General features: G+C 37.4%; 1 protein-coding gene and 1 long non-coding RNA gene across 5 annotated transcripts in view; one reads left to right on the plus strand and one right to left on the minus strand.

Annotated features, from left to right (window-relative positions):
- Positions 1–16,065, minus strand: part of anks1b (ankyrin repeat and sterile alpha motif domain containing 1B) — a 1,280,504-nt gene that overhangs the window by 793,261 nt on the left and 471,178 nt on the right. The window lies entirely within an intron of this gene.
- Positions 258–15,420, plus strand: LOC114663079 (uncharacterized). The gene is made up of 2 exons (XR_003718070.1): positions 258–319; positions 15,163–15,420. It is a non-coding gene; the product is annotated as an uncharacterized LOC114663079 (long non-coding RNA).

Consider the following 16,065-nt stretch of genomic DNA (forward strand, 5'->3'; position numbering starts at 1 on the left):
GTTTCTTTTTCAAAATACACAGGGTTTACTCCAATGCTTCATCTTTCTCATATGTTTTAACTTACACTATCTATTATACAGCACATTTCCTATCTATCTATCTATCTATCTATCTATCTATCTATCTATCTATCTATCTATGAAATGAGAGAACTGGAGCATTTTCATTACCAACCAGTGCACTGCAGAATATTGAAGCATATTGGCACTAGTGAAGACATTAGGTAAAAATTAGCTAACAACAAAATCTCTGGAACAAGTCCAACATCAAAAAGGCCATCTGTGAGAATGAGGCCTCAGCCATGTCTGAAATTTATAGGTAAGTAGGAAGCACTAATGTCCAATAATTTTTAATACTGCTTTTGCTAGAAAATTGTGTTGACAATGTTTAAAAGGCAATTTTAATGTAGTCTGCATAAATAGTCTATTAATGCTTAGCTGCATAGTTTAGTTCCATGAACAGTTATGAGAACAGCATGTGAAATATTCTGCATGTAAAGGGAATCAAGCTGGAATGAACTTTGTGCTGATTTACTAAAGCACAAAATAGTTAAAGAACTCTACTCTCACTTTGATAAATTGCACTTTTAAAATGAATTCACACTACTGTATATAGTATAAAGCACTGTGACCCTCACAGAAAAGCAGCTAAGAAAATGAGGTGAGATGAATATATGAAGTTAATGTTTGATTTAGTAATTTTAAAGGTGAACAATGCTTTCAGCATTCTGATGTGCCCCTTACGATCTGTCCTGAAATATACAGCAACAATTTTTAAACAGCTTGAGACTTAGTGGTTTTATATATGCACCCACATATTCAGCACTATATAATCATTGTGGACACTTAATTCCTAACATCACAAGTGTGGGCTACAGCATAGAGCTCTAAAACAAACTAACAGTTTACATTAGCTTAACTGGTGACTGTATATTGACCCCCCAATTGAGGGTTATGTGGAAATATACTGTTAATCTGTCCTGAGATAGACATTTGCACTGGGATTGCACCTGATCTTGTTGAAATAGTTTCTGGTTGTTCATGATCATGAACAAGAGTGGTACAGTTTGAAAATGGGCAGATAATAATTGAATAATTGTCTATAATTAGGTGTCTGGACATTTCAATTGGCAGTGATGTATTCTATAACATAAAATAAGTTTTCAAAGCAAAAGTGATCAAGATAGGTATTATATTTGCCGTAAAATGTAATAGATAGGATGGGAAGCATTTTGTGAGAAATAATTCTCAGGGGCATCAGAGGAAGGATAAAGAATTGGCATAGGTAATAATACAATTTACACGTCCCTAGTCAGCCATGAACAAAAAACCCAGAGAAAGAACCCTGATGTCACTTCCAGGGACAAAAAACACTACTGGTCCATACATCATAAAAAGACCTCAACCCCAGAAGTGGGGGTCCGTTTTGACCTTAATATTCAGTGAAGAACACTGTGATTCTTAAAGAGCAGTACTGCAACATTGTTTGTGTAACAATTTTTGCCTAACCATCATGATCATTAAACAGGTATACAGGTTGGAACCCTAACCCTTTAAATGCCTTTTCTGTTTGTTTTTGTACACTTTTGTTTATTAAAATTCAGTCCAATTAATACAAAAATATGTATTTGTGTAATACTGTACTTTCAGCAAACAATGCATCAAGAAAAATATAAAAATAACTTAAAAACATAATTCCCCCCAAAAAGCTGAACTTTTATTTTAAGCAGTTTCAGAATAGTTTATTAATTAATTCCTCATGAAATGTAAGATTTTGAATCTTACCAAATTAACACATTTCTCAAATCAATTTTGAGTTTGGTATACTCTGTGAACTTATTATTCTAAGTAAAACATGTACAAATACATTTCAAAAACCTAAAGGATTAATACTGAAAACTTAGTGAGCTACAGCTGCTAGCCAAATACCAGTTGTTGGAGGAATCCAAAAACGTATTTATGTAACAAGATCTAAATCAAATGATAGACAAAAGAAAATGAATATAATTACAGTTAAGATGGCATCATCCACCAGGGTTCCAGCATTAGAAACAATAAGATAAAAACATAAAACTAGTCCAAAACCATCCTTTTACAGTTTTAGATGTTCCTTGAATCTACTTTGATTAGCAACATTAAATATACAGTACAATCTGATCTCTCAGTTCTGCTTTCTTACTGAAATCGGGTTAGTAAATCTGACACTATTTCTTTAGTCGAGGCAGCACCGAATGGTCTTATCTTCTTTCATAAATCAGTAACCATTGGTTGAAAAGGTGACATTTATGTCATGATTTGTATAACTCTTCCAAAAAATGTTGGTGGTTCATATTACATATTAAAACAAACTCTTGCAGAATTGAAGTACTGATGTACAGTATAGAACACCAGGACCATATACCATTGTTTGTAAGTGAATTTGGCTACTTGCCATCTGAACAAACTGTTAATATGAATCATATATTGGTGAGTGATTTTAATATTCACATAGATAGAGAAAATTACATTTTAAGTAAAGGTTTTAAACACATACTGAACTTGTTTTTTCCAAAGTGTTAAATATCCAGGGGCCTCATGTATAACGCCGTGCGTAGAACTCACACTATAACATGGCGTAAGCACAAAAGTGCAGGAATCTGTATGTACGCAAACTTCCACGTTCTTCTGCTACATAAATCCCGATCAGCGAGAAAAGTAATGCACATGCACGCGCCTTCTGTCCCGCCCCAACTCCTCCCAGAATTACACCCCTTTGAATATGCAAATCAAAGTAAATAGCCTTCTGTGAAAAGACAATGGGAAAAGCACGGGGGAAATTATAAGAATTTCAGCGAATACCAAGTGGAGGCAAAGGAAAAAAGTACAATTTGTTGGTTTAAACAGTGGTATAATCAACAAAAGGAAGTTGATCGAGTGACAGAGTGTCGGAGAAACTCGAAAGCTCAAGTTCACAAAGTCGCACAGTGCCCGAAATAAAAAAGAAGTTCTCACATATCAAAGTCGGCGTGAAAAGGCGACTTGTAGCGGACCGTCTGAGTATCATATGAAAGCTTATTAGGGTACAGAGAAAAAAAAAATAGGCACACAGTTGGAAAAAAGCCAGAAATGTCAACTTTAATCTCGAAATTTCCACTTTAATCACGTAGTTTATTTTGTCATTAAAGTAGAACATCATAAACTTCATCTTAAAATCGTTTATTTTACTAGTTTCTCAAATCCCATCGTAACTAAAGTAGGATGTTAAATGCTTTGTTCTGTGTTTGATCTTCTACGTGCTCTATGTGTGTGAATCACTACGTGCTTCCGTTCTTTCTCTTTCTCCGACAGAACACAGAATCCATTACATTCGTGATCTTACAGCTCTCTGAATAATTAAAATACTGAGATGTATACGTGATATCTTTTTCATGATGATAGGAATGAAAGCATGTTATTAAACATGGGAACACGGTGGTGCAGTGATTGTTCATATCTCACGCAAGAGGCTTGCTGTGCTATGCGCGACCTTCAATGAAATAATTTATTACAGAATGTGAAAGCTTAAGGTCTCCGTGACCCCTTGAACCCTTGGATCAGACGTCAGACACCAGATAAAAGTCCAATTATTATTTATTATATAATAATAATGTGCACCAAGCACCCTCCTCTCCACAATACTCAATAACAAACAATAATAATCAATAATCAATCCTCCACACTCCCAGACACTTTGCCACCCTTCCTCCCAGCTCAGCTCAAATGTCTGGGCTTACCCAGAGTCCTTTTATAGCCCCTGACCCGGAAGTGGCTCCTGGCCAAACCCCCAAGTCCTTATCCCTTCCGGGTCAGGGTAAACAGTCCTTTTCATCCCGGGAGCACGCTGCTTCCTCCAGTCACGTGACTGTGACGCACTCCCGGGTTATAGGGCATGCAAGAGCCCACTAGCCCCCCTACAGCGACTCCTGGCGGCCCCCAAGGTATCCAGCAGGGCTGTGTCACAACACTACAAAGTCCATGAGGCCCTGCTGGAACTCGGGGCACAAATATGCTGTCCGGAGGGCTCCTCCTAGCGGCCTGGGGGTGGCGACCGGAGTCCATAGCCAGTCGTCCATCACAAGAAGTACTGTCTCTTTCAAACGTACTAACCTCCAATTCCTGTCCTTACTTTTCTTTCTCCAAATACCCAATCACCACACAATACGCTCTGTAATAGACGTTAAGCCATCTGTAAGCTTAGAACGCCGATTCTTCAAAACTTTTAAGGAATATTGAAATATCTTCGTAGTACATGTTTAATTATTCTATCTGTCTATCCTTCCAGTGTCGCGTCAGCACCAGCAATAATACAGCGCAAGGCAGGAGCTATCCGTGAACTAGCTAGCGTTGCGGCACCGTGTCCTCACATGTTTAATTATTAACAATACTGATTATTTAAATGAAGTTAAAGTTTTATCTGTATACTATAAGCAACATATTTTGCTGCATTTCATCTTAAAAATGATATCGTCATCATACGCGCTATATAAAGTGGCGCAGGTTGTGCATTATTATAACGGTAGTGCAAGTTTACAGTGGGGTAATTGTACATATAAGTACAAACAGTTCTACAAGGAGCACTTGATTGAGTGCGTTTATAGTTCTTGGGATGAAACTGTTTCTGAAACGCGAGGTCCGTACAGGAAAGGCTTTGATGCGTTTTGCCGTGGCTGAGGTAGTGTGTGCTTGAAACTGCATAACGATAATTCTCTTTCCGATCAGCTGCTGCTGTGATTCCCCACTCAGATACAGTGATATAAATACTCTGAGTGGTGCAGTGAGAGTAATATGGAAAAAGATGATCCGTTGTGGAAACCCTTAACGGGAGCAGCTGAAAGAAGAAGAAGATGCAGTGAGCGTAACAACGCTAAAGCAGTTATGGTATTTGGAATACTATGGCTATTCCCTGGACCATTATATTGCTACAAGTTAATTACAATCAGATTCATTACACTAATAAACAATATGCAGTTAATTTCAGTGTATTTATAAAGCCGCATCAGGAATGTGGGTCTAAGAAAGAAAGGGTAACCACACAGGAACAGTAGCACTGCTTTGACGCTGGGTGCCGCCAGTCTGCAAAACCGAGCGGAGAAATTACGTACGCCAGGGTTTGAGGTACCGTGGAAATGTGTGTGGCTTTACTCCAAGTTTAGGTTTTATACATCACGATTTGAGCGTGGAAACGTTCGTACGCAACATTTCTGTGCGTACGCACCGTTTATACATGAGGCCCCAGGTCATTATTTCAATGATACATTTGATCTGTTTATTTCTTATGGTGCTGAGGTTCAATATTTAAGTGAAAGTCTACTACATGAAATTATGTCTATAATTTTGTACCTAATTAGATTTTGACTCGACCCTTCTCACAAGAACAGAATTGCTGATTACATGGTCACATCCAGCAAAACCTTTTAGTCTAGCCAGAATTCAAATCACAAAAGCACACAGCTATGAAGTTTTGTAAAGCTTAAACATTTTCTTAAAAAGTAACATGACAGAAGTGCCACAATTTTCATATATCAATACATCAGGGAAAGATATAGTGTAAATTTAAACCTCATTCACAAATATCATACTCACATCCATGTTCACCCTATCATTTTGAAAAAGAAACCAAAACACCATAGTGCCAAATAAGTATTATTGAAATATTGTGAATTACTCTATAAAGGCTGTGCACTTATTGTGTTGTTGTCAGTCATACCCGGCCTGCAAGTGCACTTTGACCTTCTTTTTCTTTAATATGATTAATGCACTGTTAAATGCAGGGACATTCATGACTATGGATGACTCAGAATTGTTTATATGGAAGTAAAAATACTGATGACCAAGTTTGATGGTAGGATTTAGTGATCAATGACTGGAATTTCAGGCTATTTTGATGCTTCATGGTGTTTGTGTCAATTTGTGATTATTTATTTCAATTTTCAAATTGACTGTGTTATCAAAGATGTCTATAATGATTTGCTTTACTGCTATTAACATAAAAGCACTCATAACGTCACACTAGCCATGTTCATTAATAGAACATTAAAACAATTTTGATGAGGATGGTCTATTTAGCCTGATAATCCTTGCCAATCCCTTTCACCTAATTTCTTCAAAATGACATTAAGTTGAGTTACAACTACTTGGTCACTTACTCCATGTAGGGATGTTTCTCTAAGTAAAAAAAAAATCTATCACCACCTTCCATGTGTGTCCTGGTTGAAAAAATCACTTTAACATAACCACTCCATTCATTATTTCACCTTCACCTCTTAAACTCCGTCTGTTTAAACTTTACATTTTCGACTTCTTCAATCACTCTTCATAGCCCAGAATCATTGTACTCACTCTCCTCTGGACTTCCTCCAGAGCTCCAGAGCTGCTATGCATTTTTTTGTAATATGGAGAGCCGACATCCACAGAGTACTTCAGATGATGTCTAACAAGTGCATTATATAGTTTAATACAAACCTCATCTGTACTCCAGACATTGGACTATATAACCTAATACCAGAGGTGGGTAGAGTAGCCAAAAATTGTACTCAAGTAAGAGTAGTGTTACTTCAAAATAATATTACTCAAGTAGAAATAAAAAGTATTTGGTGAAAAGACTACTCAAGTACTGAGTAACTGTTTGAACATAATAAATTATTTATTTTTTGGAAATGTTGTAATAAGACAGACAAAAATATAAAATAATGTGCAAATTCTGCTATTTCCAAATAATAAAATAAAAAATGAGTAAAAATAAATAACATCTTCACAAAATAAAGATGCACAAATAATTTAAAGTTCCAAATCTCAGTTTTTCACAACAAAGCTTTTGAAGCCAATACCTACAGTAGGTAACATGTATGTTTGAACAGTGCAAACTACTTACAGTGACAATATACTGACTGTACACTAACAGTATAATACTGTATATTCACTTGCCCTCCAAATAGCACAGCTGATAGAAAATAACATTAGAACAAGGCAGCTTGTGCACGTATAAGAAGTCTCACTTTACCTTGACTGTCTGTGTATGCATGTTTGCTTAAAATGTGCTTGTTCTTCACTCAGTGAAGTGATGGTTAAGCTTCAGCAGGAATTGGCTCTCATTTTTCATGCACAAGTGGAACCTTGGATTGCGAGCAACTTGGTTTGCGAGTGTTTTGCAAGACGAGCTAAAATTTTTTAATAAATTTTGACTCAATAAGCGAGGTCTTGCAATACGAGTAGTCTGTATACGCTTTGTCTGCTGAGTGTCATGTGATCACAACTGAGCTGATGGTTCTTCTCTCTCTTGCTGCAGGATTGTGGGCAATCGTCAGTCGGCGTGCCTCACTCATATAGTCAACATCCATATGAGCGTATACTGTTTACTACAGCATTGTGACTGTGTATGTGTGCAAGTGTGTGCTGTGACATGCGAGTCCCCGTCTTGCACCCCAAAACACGAAGCTGAGTCTCAATACTTTAGCGACACCATCTTTATTCAGCTTGAAACAGGAAAAGCATGGTTATTTATTGTAGCGGGATCTGCCACTCTACTATACACAGACACAGCAGTCAGGCAGGGTCATGCCCAGATTAGTGGCCAAGTAATACAGTGCATTTATAATGTTCCTTGTATCACCCATCAACGGCAGGTGCTAATAGCATGATCGCGATGTTTTCGGATTCGCTTTTACAGTGAACTGCTACAGCGCTGGGTGCCTGCGGTTGTTTCGGGACGCTCTTCCGTGTGTCGTCCTGTTGAGTGAAATCCCACAAGAGTTTAGAAACTCACTCACACCAGCCATGATTCTTTTCAAAGGTAAAGTGCAGGTTAATTTGTTTTATGTATTTTTACTTTATATTTTGTATTAATCATTTTTTTATAATAGTTTTAGGTTGTGGAACAAATCATCTGAGTTTCCATTATTTCTTATGGGGAAATTCGCTTTGATATACGAGTGCTTTGGATTGTGAGCACGTTTCTGTAATGAATTATGCTCGCAAAGCGAGGTTCCACTTGTATTCTTTCTTTCCCTGTCCGCTGTCTGTGAGGAGTGGTCATGTGACTGTATGGCTACGTCTGATTTGTGAAACGGAGCCATGTGATTATTGTTGCTACGTCCGATTGGTGAAACGGAGTCTCGTGATTATTATTGCTACGTCTGATTGGTGAAACAATCATGCAGTAGATTCACTGGCGGCTTCTCTCTGGCAAAAATATAGTGTATTTAATGGAAAAAAGTAACGATTCGAGTATTGCCCAACGTAGCGAAGTAAGAGTAGCGTTTCTTCTTCATAAATGTACTCAAGTAAAAGTAAAAAGTATGGTGCAGTAAAACTATTCTTAGAAGTACAATTTTTTAAAAAAGTTACTCAAGTAAATGTAACGGAGTAAATGTAACTCGTTACTACCCACCTCTGCCTAATACCCTATTATCTTTGTTAATTCCCTCTCTATACTGTCACAATGAATATAATGAAAAGTCTACCATGACTCATTGATCCTTCTTATAAGATGTACTTCAACTTTCAAACCTCCCATTGTGTATCCAAATCTAATACTTTTCCCTCCTATTTGTAAGACTTTACATTTACTTATATTCATTTTTTGCCTCAAATTTGCTCAAGCCTGAAATCCATCCATGTTCATTTGTAATTACTAGACGAACTCCTGAGTGTCTGTTATTCCAGCTTGTTTGATACCTTATACACAGTTAACCAGCTTTTCATTTACATTCTTATCAAGATCATTTATGTATACTAAAAAGACAAATAGGATTTCAAGAGGAGATTTATTCATACTTAAAATTTAGAAAGTGATCTTTTTATAACACTTCAAGGAACCAACATTTATTTTTTAATTTTTGTATGCTTTCCTAAATGTCATGATTCATCTTGCCCTCTTTTACTAATGGCTTAATTGAAGTGTTGATTTTAAAACATCATTAGCCCTCGATCAATAGATCTTTTCTAAGATTCCACTCAAACTGCCTTTTGGTAAATATCAGAAAGAAATGTATACAATATAGCTATTAAAAATAATATTGCAAACAAAATGAATCAAATAATGCAGCTGATACAAAAAACTAAACTAGGCTTTAAAAAAATACAGTATTCTTAATCCTGAATATTGTTAGGACCAAACCAAGCTATTGGTAAAAATAAAAAGCAGAAGGTGACCAGTGGACTAGCCTGGAATTTCTGTGGGTTTGAGAAGGAAAAAAGGTTCAAAGACAACTATGAGCCGTGCAGATCTTGTTAACTCTTAGTCTGATGGGCAGTTTGACTAAGTGCTAGTGTGTAGGCCATAAAAAAAGAGTTTTAAAAACTTCAGAACAGACCCATATCAACACTATCAGAAATTTTTGAACTAGAATTTATATCAGACTTTATTTGAACCTGTATTCATTCATTCCTTCAATAATTTTCTAACTTGCATAGCCACTGCAGCATTATGGGAAGGGACACAGCCTCTCACAGCACCAATGAGTGTAAGACCAGAACTGCCAGCAACCAACAATGGACAAAGCACCAGGCAGTTATATACACACCCGCATTCATTCTCCCTGTCAAGTTAAACTAAACTGGGATGTCAGGAGAAAAATACGCAGGACGGCACAGGAACATAGCATTTGTCAAAGTTGATACCAATGTTTTTTTTCACACCATTATGTTCAAACATAAGTTAGGAGGAATAGCTTGGCTTTCACAACACCGTTTTGTTCAATAGCCAGGGTTGTGGGGGTTACCAGACAGCCAATCCTGATTACATTGGCCGGAAAGCTGGAACCACCCTTGGAGATTAGTCTATTACACTGCACACATCCTCATATGTGGTTGACAATAATCTACAAGCATGTTTTTGAAATGTAAGAGGAAAACTAAAGTAACTAGAGAAGAACCCCTCAGAATTGTTGGGAAAATACAGTAAATCAATAAAGACAGTGACTGGGATACGATAAGGTTAGGTAGATTTTTATTATTCCAGAGGGAAATATGTTTGTAGCAGGGAAGTACATTACTACACAGATACAAAAAATAAGCTATGAGACAACAAACATCAACCATTGTTATGTTCAGCACACATACATGAATAATTCTACAAATAAGAATGTTACACTCTAACAGTATACCAGACTAACTCAGAATTTAGTTGGATCTCTACAACTGCTAGAAAACAAATTGCTTCTAGCTCTGGGATAGAAGTGTTCTTAAATATATTGCTCTTGAGCTCTGGGAACGTAAATCTGCAGCCTGAAGGCCAAAAATAAAACTTAGGAAAAAGAGAATGGCTACTGGCTGACAGAATTTAGTTGGCCTAGTTTCTGACTACAGTTTAGTAAAAGACGACTGCTGGAAACCCGTAATTTTACTGCTAGTTTTGATGTTGTTTAGACAGATTTTGTTCTTAATGCCAATGTTTCCAAATCAAAATATAAAAGCAAATGTGACAACAAATTCAGTAAAAGACTTATTTGAAAAGTGACATTATTCTTAAAAAACAATTAAGCACACATTGGAAGAATCGCTGTTTCAGTCCCTTTTAACACATTTGTTTAATAATGAAAATAGTGATTAGCCTGTTATCCATGATTGTCCCTAAATGTTTGTAGTGTTCTACAAATCCACAGTCTGCATTTTTATTAATATTGAGAGAGGGGAGGAGGAGGAGATTGTCTCAAATCTGCAGCCATATCTATAGTTTTCAAATATTTAAGTGTAACAGGGAATACATCACACCATTGAACAATCCATCAACAATAAGTCCATGACCATCTTGTAAATGATTCACAATAAGAACATCTGCAAACTTTAAGAACATTTTTTTCTCTTGTGTGAATTCCTGTTGTCATTTGTATGCAAAATAAAGAGCGTTTTTGAGGTGGTTTTGTGCATACAGTAATGCTATAAGAGAAATGGCCATCCACGTGCACACTTTGTGTTGTGGGCATTCAAAATCCAGCAAAACACATTGAAGTCCAAACTCAAGAGAGCTTAAACCCAGTCTCCTGCAGTTGGGAGACAGCAGTGCTGATCACTATACCACGATGTTGACTGGAGCTCATGTTTTTAATTTAATGGTTGCAGGCAGCCATGAAGTGAATTTGTAATTATTCTTCTTTCAGTGTTTCAAGGTCGCAACAGTCATAAAAATACATAAAATGTTTTTTTGATTATTAGGAGCAAAGTGGTGTTAAACCTCTTCTAATATTTGTGCATTAGTCTAAACCATCTTTCATTTTTTTAAGCAGATCTAAGTCCTGGGTTTGAGTAGGTTCCTCCACTCAAAGGCTGACCCTCGAGGTCTCAGAATTCAAATAAAGGTTTTGATAGTATTCTATAGGACATCCTAACCTGGTACAAATTACTGTTAGCACTACCTGATGTGTAAACCTATTTTACTTATTTATAAACCAATAATAATAACCCACCATTCATACACCAGGCTCCTATCTACAGTGGTGTGAAAAACTATTTGCCCCCTTCCTGATTTCTTATTCTTTTGCATGTTTGTCACACAAAATGTTTCTGATCATCAAACACATTTAACCATTAGTCAAATATAACACAAGTAAACACAAAATGCAGTTTTTAAATGATGGTGTTTATTATTTAGGGAGAAAAAAAATCCAAACCTACATGGCCCTGTGTGAAAAAGTAATTGCCCCCTTGTTAAAAAATAACCTAACTGTGGTGTATCACACCTGAGTTCAATTTCCGTAGCCACCCCCAGGCCTGATTACTGCCACACCTGTTTCAATCAAGAAATCACTTAAATAGGAGCTGCCTGACACAGAGAAGTAGACCAAAAGCACCTCAAAAGCTAGACATCATGCCAAGATCCAAAGAAATTCAGGAACAAATGAGAACAGAAGTAATTGAGATCTATCAGTCTGGTAAAGGTTATAAAGCCATTTCTAAAGCTTTGGGACTCCAGCGAACCACAGTGAGAGCCATTATCCACAAATGGCAAAAACATGGAACAGTGGTGAACCTTCCCAGGAGTGGCCGGCCGACCAAAATTACCCCAAGAGCACAGAGACGACTCATCCGAGAGGTCACAAAAGACCCCAGGACAACGTCTAAAGAACTGCAGGCCTCACTTGCCTCAATTAAGGTCAGTGTTCACGACTCCACCATAAGAAAGAGACTGGGCAAAAACGGCCTGCATGGCAGATGTCCAAGACGCAAACCACTGTTAAGCAAAAAGAACATTAGGGCTCGTCTCAATTTTGCTAAGAAACATCTCAATGATTGCCAAGACTTTTGGGAAAATACCTTGTGGGCTGATGAGACAAAAGTTGAACTTTTTGGAAGGCAAATGTCCCGTTACATGTGGCGTAAAAGGAACACAGCATTTCAGAAAAAGAACATCATACCAACAGTAAAATATGGTGGTGGTAGTGTGATGGTCTGGGGTTGTTTTGCTGCTTCAGGACCTGGAAGGCTTGCTGTGATAGATGGAACCATGAATTCTACTGTCTACCAAAAAATCCTGAAGGAGAATGTCCGGCCATCTGTTCGTCAACTCAAGCTGAAGCGATCTTGGGTGCTGCAACAGGACAATGACCCAAAACACACCAGCAAATCCACCTCTGAATGGCTGAAGAAAAACAAAATGAAGACTTTGGAGTGGCCTAGTCAAAGTCCTGACCTGAATCCAATTGAGATGCTATGGCATGACCTTAAAAAGGTGGTTCATGCTAGAAAACCCTCAAATAAAGCTGAATTACAACAATTTTGCAAAGATGAGTGGGCCAAAATTCCTCCAGAGCGCTGTAAAAGACTCATTGCAAGTTATCGCAAACGCTTGATTGCAGTTATTGCTGCTAAGGGTGGCCCAACCAGTTATTAGGTTCAGGGGGCAATTACTTTTTCACACAGGGCCATGTAGGTTTGGATTTTTTTTTCTCCCTAAATAATAAAACCACCATTTACAAACTGCATTTTGTGTTTACTTGTGTTATATTTGACTAATGGTTAAATGTGTTTGATGATCAGAAACATTTTGTGTGACAAACATGCAAAAGAATAAGAAATCAGGAAGGGGGCAAATAGTTTTTCACACCACTGTATGTCAGCACTTCAATGGAGAGAGATACCTTATAAGGCTTCCAAAATGCATAATTTCCAGAAAATTCTCACTTAACCAGAATGGCATTTAGTGGAGTTTTCTGGCACAAAAGTGTGGTTTTATTTATATAGGGTGACTAGTTGTTCTTTCCCCTTTTCTGTACCACTTCTGTGCCCCTCTAGGGTTTGAAAATTCCCTACAACTTGTCACTAAATATTTATATTGAATACACACACACAATCTTATATTCAGTATACAGTATTGTCCCCTGAATCCGAATGCCCCAGAACTCGAACAACTTGGAATCCAAATGAAAAATTTGAGCAAATTTTGCCCTGGAATCTGAACGCTGCTTTGGAATCCGAACACCCAGCACGTTGTTCGTGTGTGTTTGTGCGTACGTTTCCCCAGCGCTCGGGCCACCCATACGCTTTGTAGTTCAGTTCGTTGTCAGAAGCTGTAGTGAAAGCATCTTGTGTGATTTTCGCTGCTAATTTTATGCTTTTGTGCCTATTTTGTGTTATTTGTTTATATAATAACAACTCAGTGTATTTGCCATGGGTCCTAAAAAGTGTAGTGAGGAAAATAAGAGTAAGAGGAAAGCCGTTAGAGCTATAATTGAAGTTAAGAAAAATCTTATCGCTAAGCATGAAAGTGGTACACATGTGGCTGATCTCGCTACTAGGTTCGGGATACCTAAATCGACAGTTTGTATGATTTTTAAATATAAAGAAGCTATTAAAGCAGCTGATGTGGCGAAAGGGATTACGACACTGACCTCTAGGAGATCAAAAAGTATGAAAGAGATGGAAAAACTCCTCTTAGTTTGGATTAATGAAAAACAGGTTTTTATATTTTTAATTTTATTAATTTACATTTTTATCCAAATATTATTATTTGTTAATATTTTACCTTAAAATCCAGTGTATTTACTGTTAAAATCATTTTGAAAATTCAAGCTTGTGGGACCCAGGAATGGATTAATCCAGTTTCTATTATTTTAAAGGGGAAAAATTGTCTTGGAACTCAAACAATTTGGAACTCGAATGGGGTTCTGGAATGGATTAAGTTCAGATTCCAAGGTATCACTGTATATAAAGAAAAATCCTACCCATAGTGTGCGTTTTACTTCACAGTTTAAAATTACACACTTAGAAATGATTGATACAAGGATTGGCAAGTGCTGGAAGGTCTGAAGAAAGCAGTTTGACAGTGAACATCTGGAATAGTTTCCCTGCAGATGTTACATAGGCAGAGCAAGTAGGATCATATGAGGGACATTCAAGAAGTTTCCACGCTTTTGTATTTTCATAAATGTGGGAGAGTACTAATTGGGCATTAAAAAGTTGGTACGACTCTGGGATAATTGCATCACAAAGGAAGGTGACTATGTAGAAAAGTGATGTAGTTTATTTTTGAAATTCTTAATAAATAGAGTTTAAAAAAAGTGTTGAAACTTTTTGAACATCCCTCATATAAAGAAAAAAAAAACAGGAGCTGCTATCAACAACGTACAACACTCTGTGACTGTTAGAAGACCTCGGCTAATCTTTGTGACAGAAAGGGGTCTCACTTAGGGTTAAACTTGCAGAGGCTTTTTGGCAGTAGTTTCTGAAATAAACAACTCTGATAAAATGTTCAAAAAGCAAACAAAACAAGAAAAAAACGTGATTCCGCCACATCTACATGTCAAGGTTTTATATGTGGGCAGTGGGCTGGCACAGGGGCTGCCTCACAACTCCCGGTGACTGTGTTTGAATTCTGGACACTTGTAGTTTTTTATGTTCTCCCCAAGGTCTGTAAGTTTATTTTTTTTTAATCAGGTTAACAGGCAATTCCAAAGCTACCCAGTGTGAGTAGGCATGAGTGTAGTATGTGTTTATGGAACCTATATCCCCTGCAGGGATGGCTGCTTCCCTTTGTTTGGTGCTTCTATAATAGTCTCTAGCTCATCATGACCTTAAACTGGAAAAAGCAGATTTGAAGATGGATAGATAGTGTCATGCATGAGCATTTGTGAATCATCCTCCTGACTCTTCTTCCCCCGGATCGAGAGGGGGCGCAGGCACTAAACGTGTCCTCTGTTTTTCCCTTCACAGTGCTGAGAAGACATCCAGTGAGGGCAACTGACTCTGCCTCTTCCAGATGCCCCTGCTACATATGCCCCGACTCCCAGAAGGAGGTGTCACTCAATATGAGCACACACCACCGGACGGAGCTCCCTCACACTGTGACTTTCGTAGTCTTACCAGCTAAGAGAACATGTTCCTCACTAGGACCCTGCTTTTTTGTTTGTTCGATCACTTGTATTTGTTGGACTCATACCTCATTAAACAGGGATGACTGGGTTAGTCCAACATTTTCTTTGCGTGGACCTGCAGTTCCTTTCAACAACCACAATGAGAAGTCAAGCAAAATGACACCTTTTAATGGCTAACTAAAAAGATAACAATATGCAAGCTTATGAGGCAGATCAGGCCCCTTCTTCAGGCAATCTTGCTACTACAACAATAACAATGAGTATTTTGCAGGGACAAATTACAACTACCACAAATGATCACTTTAAAATGATATAATATCTTTGATAATACCCTTGATTACAAAATAGCCCCTTCCAAAGAATGTGTAGCGACAATTTAGATCTCTCTATGCAAATAGTTAAATAAGAGATAAAAGGTAGTTGGCTGAGATCAAAGAAACAAATTAAGGGCAAATAAAAAAGAGTCATCGTGACACAGGAAGAGTTCAAAACACTACAGGCAAAAAATAGGAAACAATCCCTTTGGAACAAAAACACCCTTGAAGTTCACTAGACCAACAAAGGATTAAAGCTGGAAACTACTCCTTTATTAAATTAAATGTTTATTCTCGAGTTTAACACTAGAGCAATAGAAAATATAAGCAACAGTCACTGCACAGACAGTATGGAATATTCATAATAAATAATAAATTCCAGTAACTAGTAATAGTCCTGTTCAGATGACTGCAGAAAAAATTGCATA

Source organism: Erpetoichthys calabaricus, chromosome 1, assembly GCF_900747795.2.
Source record: "Erpetoichthys calabaricus chromosome 1, fErpCal1.3, whole genome shotgun sequence".
Classification (NCBI taxonomy): Eukaryota; Metazoa; Chordata; class Cladistia; order Polypteriformes; family Polypteridae; genus Erpetoichthys; species Erpetoichthys calabaricus.